Source organism: Nelumbo nucifera, chromosome 7 (assembly GCF_055504915.1).
Source record: "Nelumbo nucifera cultivar China Antique chromosome 7, China Antique-T2T, whole genome shotgun sequence".
In the NCBI taxonomy this organism is placed as follows: domain Eukaryota; kingdom Viridiplantae; phylum Streptophyta; class Magnoliopsida; order Proteales; family Nelumbonaceae; genus Nelumbo; species Nelumbo nucifera.
The window spans coordinates 29,370,877-29,375,649 of NC_142655.1; positions in this window are offsets into that span (position 1 = coordinate 29,370,877).

Genomic DNA, 4,773 nt, shown 5'->3' on the forward strand with positions numbered 1-4,773 from the left:
TCAGAGATTAAAGAAGGGAGGGGAAACCCAAAAAAATGCTGGTAGACACAGATTTCCCCCTCCTCAGGGGTCCACAGCCGATCACCCACATCGGGGACCCTAAGGTCACAAGGCCAGGGTATATGGAACTTCCTCGTCAGGGATTTGACCTGGCCCACATCCAAGGAGTTGTCAAACTCCAAATGCGGAACACCAGCATCAGCCACCCTTCGGGCAGCACTCTCTCCCACCGGTCCGGCAACGACCTCCATGACATCCTCCTCGAAGAAAGGATACCCTTCGGGCTCCCTTGGTGATGTTGACGCGGCGCTTTCATGGGGAGAGTTATTACCCCGGTGGCAGCTACGACTAAAGAACCTAGGAAAAATAGAGGAGAAGGGGTTTCAGGGGAGTTCCCTCCCAAGGTGTTCGGGAGCTCATGGCATTCAGGGCCGGATTCCTAGAACGACATAGTTGATTACCTAAGGAAGTGAAGACGAGATGTCTTAAAGGATGGAGAAGCAAGGAGAGTCCTAAAGGATTGAGAGCTGGGGAGCTGAGTTCACTCGATAGCAAGGGCATCTATGTTCAAATGAAGGGGAAAGGTGTCATTCCTCCACATGCAAGGGGAGGGGAGGAGATAAGCTACTAATAGAAGTAGGCTCCTAACGAAAAAAAAGAAACATTCTCAAAGAAGGATAGGTGTCATTTCTTTTCACATCACTAAAAACCTAGTAAAATGAAAAGGGTACCAAAATTCTCTAAATTTCCCAAAAACATGAGATTTGACCATTGGCACATCTGAATTCCACCTTTCACACCCTAGGCCAATCAGATCACCTTATAACACTTGAAAACACCAGATCTCCAAACCCTAAAACTACACATCCATATACATCATTAACCTAATCAGCACCTATCTTTGATCTCTTGACTGAATCCTATAGTCCTACCAAATTTCACACTAAAACTCCATTTAACCCCTAAACAAACCTAGATTCCATTTCAACATCAAATTGACCAATCTAATTTGACCTAGGAATCTTTGAGCCATGATATCTCCTATCATACATATCCAATTGAAGATCCATATTTTCTGCTAGTTCTTAGATATTAAGTATCTTCCCACCAAATTTCACTCCAACAACCCACACCATTAAAACCACCCATCCAACTCCACTTAAAACCAATCAAATTAAATCCCATAAACCCTAAAATGATCACCCACCAAATTTCACTCGAAAATACCTTCACTAGGCCCCAAAACAAGCAAAGATTCCATTTCATGAAATCCTATTCTATAGACTCATTCTCAGTACCATGCCCTATCATCACCAAAAACCTATCCCAACCATTTGATTGCTCCTTAAACATTCTACCAATTAGAAACATTCACTCCTAAAAGTTGCATAAACACCCCCCCCCCCCGAATTAGTTCAAAAAATCCCCCCCCCCAAAAAAAAACACCATCACATCCTAGAGTCAATCTCAGTGGCTCAAAACACCCCACCCACTTGTATCCCAACCCTTGGATTGGAATATTTTGCAACTTCAAGTAGAAACCTAAAGATAATTAAAAGTAAAATCGCCTCATTTTTGTAGGACCAAAATATCAATAAGCCTAATATCAACAATTAGGTATCAATGTGTATTGATAAGACTAGTATTCTTTGCTTTTTCTATTCTTGGTTATATATAACTATTGCAATATATGAGCTTTTAATAAAACCTATTCCCGCCACACCAACGTTTCCATGCCAAAAATGTTAAACAAGGTTTTAAACGTCATTGATGACATTATTTTGTGTTGTTTCAGTTTGGAAGGAGTACAAATACAAATTTGTAGAGTGCAAAAAACCTTATATTTTGTATTATTTTGTATGTATTTGTACTGTACATATTTGCATTTATATTCCATTCAAACTGAACTTTAATTTATTATTAAATCATACATTTCTTCCGCCACTATGGTTGATGGTGGGAATGACTCTTTTTGACAACATTAGACATAAACGTCACAAGAAGGGGGAGAAACATCACCAAAAATTCTTTTTTATTGGTTTTAAAATTTTAAATTTTTATCAATTAGTTTTAAAATTAATTAACATATAGTTGATTTGAAAGTAAGCATAGAAATGTTATTTTATTTAATTTTTTTATCAATTAATTTTAAAATTAATTAATTACAAAGTTAACTTATAGTTAAATTGAAAATAATTATAAAAATATATTTTATTATGTGATACTTTTATTTTTATTTTACAAATGTAATTAATATTTTTATTAATTTATTCATTAATCTTACAAATTTGTAATCAACAATTATTTGTACTCTCAATTTTAATTAAAGTTATTTTGAATATTGAAATGGAGTTTAAATTTATTCTTGTTATAATTTATTATAATTAAAATATTTGTGCTTTCATTTTATTCATTTGTGTTTCTTAAAAATTATAGTGATTATATATAAATAAATGTGTACATTTTTCACATTCTATTAGTTGGTTTCAAAAGGGAAAATATATAGTGGGTAAATCATCACTAATTACATTATTAATTTATTCAGATTAAATTTTATTTTAATTAAGTATTTATTAATATCTAATTTATCCACAAATTTTTTATTTTTTATATTATTTTTATTTTATTATTGGCTATTAATTAGCTAACTAGTTAATTAATTATTTTTCATATTTAGTTAATTAACCTTGGAAGATTGCATCTTGCGATGTCGACAAATTGGGTTTGGCATTAACCCTAATTTGACCCTCAAATGTTCCCACTTTTAAAACCAACTTGAGTTGACTTAGGCAGTGTTTGGTATGTCTGCCATTTATTTGATAAATAGTGCCATGTCATCGCTAAATCAGCATTTGTTCCATCATGCCGATTTGTATGCATATGTATAGATAAAGGTTGGTCTTGATTTATGTGCACCAACCGTTGGGGAAGATTCATTTTAACGCTTCTCTCAATGGTTAAGCATTTATTCATTGTTCCACTGATGTGGTGCCTAATGGTGCCTAGTGGCTGACATCTAATTGTCAACAAATCCTAGAAAAATGTTTATCAACCACTTTTTCTCAGTTTTGAAAACAAATCAAATACAAACGTTTATTTAATAAATGAAATCCATGCAAAAAATATACTTAATAACATGCAATTTTCAAACTTGATATGGCCCAATAGAGTTCAATCTTATACAGTAATACCAACCTGACCCATCCCATGCTTTTAATAGTTTCTTTATAATATATTTTTAAAACTTAAAAGTAATTTTAGTAGGAATTTGATTTGTAGATTTTAAGGTGACACTTACTCTATGAAGTTAAAGTTGCTTATTAAATCTATATATGTAAGGGTATCATGATGATTACTGTTGCAACTTAGGCTGGATTAACCTGAACGAAATTCAAAATAGTTACGTGGGATTGGCTCGGGTTGGGTTAGTGTTGACCTCAAGTACTTGACCAAACAAAATTTGATTTGCACCCTTAATAATGTTTTTGGGTCATGACCCAATAGGCTCTGTCAATAAAAACCCAAACCCAATCCAAGCTTGACTCGAGTCAAAGAATTAACGTTTTGTATTCTTCTATAATTTTATTAATTAGCAATTATTAATAATTCATTATTATTTTTTTAATTAAATAGTTATTTAATTGATTAATATTATTAAGTAGCCACTCAAAATTGGAAGCTTTACTAGGAATGGTAATTTCCAATCCAAGAACCTAACCCATTGAATTCACCTAGGGGTTGTCAATGGGTTTGGGACAGTGTGTCTAAGTTCCTAATTGATTATTAATTCGGACAAAACGATGGACCCAAAGCCATCTTGATTAATAACGAGGATAATCATGTCTGACCCAATAGATAGATTGACAATAATATGTAGGGATGTCAAATGGGTTAGGTCTGACTCAACAGATGCAAACCGATTGGGCCGGTTCGGGTTCCAAAATTTGCTATTGATGGATCAGTTCCGGTTCCTAATCTATTGTCATGATTAATATTGTTTTGGAACCAGTTTTACTCAATTTATATATATAATATTTTCAGTAGGTTTATTTTAATCAGGTCCATTAGGTTAGATTCAATTGTCCCAAAAATCAATCGGTTCGGTCATGGGTCTAAGATTATACTTCCTATAATCGGTTATCATTTTAGAGATAATAATAATAATAATAATAATAATAATAATAATAATAATAATAATAATAATAATAATAAAATAGGTTAAGCCTAGATGTCCAACCCTATGATTCCATTAACTAATAGGTTAAGCCTATTGATGAGGGGTGATTTGGCCCAGCCTAATAGACGAAGGACACATGGACATGACCTGCCAGCTAGACTATGACTCAACACGTATTGCCTTCTCAGCACCACCTACCACCTCGGTGAGCCAAGCCATATCAGGTGTCTCGGGCACCTTGGCGATGGCCGAGGTCCGAGTAGCCCGAGAATGCCCAACTTACCGAAGTGACACTTATCAAACTTCTAGAAGCATGCCAGCTGTCTCCGAGCTCTTCGGGATTATGCCGCACGATCGTAAGACTTATCCTCATCCCGCCCAGATCGGTCGGACACGATAGGCCTTATCGGCTAGCACGTTATCCACCTCCCGGAATGGAACGAACTCCTAACGGCTCGGGTTGAGAATCTCGGAGGTGATTCGTGAGACCCACGGCAGCTCAACTATACAAGGGCATCAGCCCCTCAGACCCAGGTACACGCAATTTGTGCTTACTAGCTCTCTTGCATTCAAGTATTATCTCGCTTACACAACCA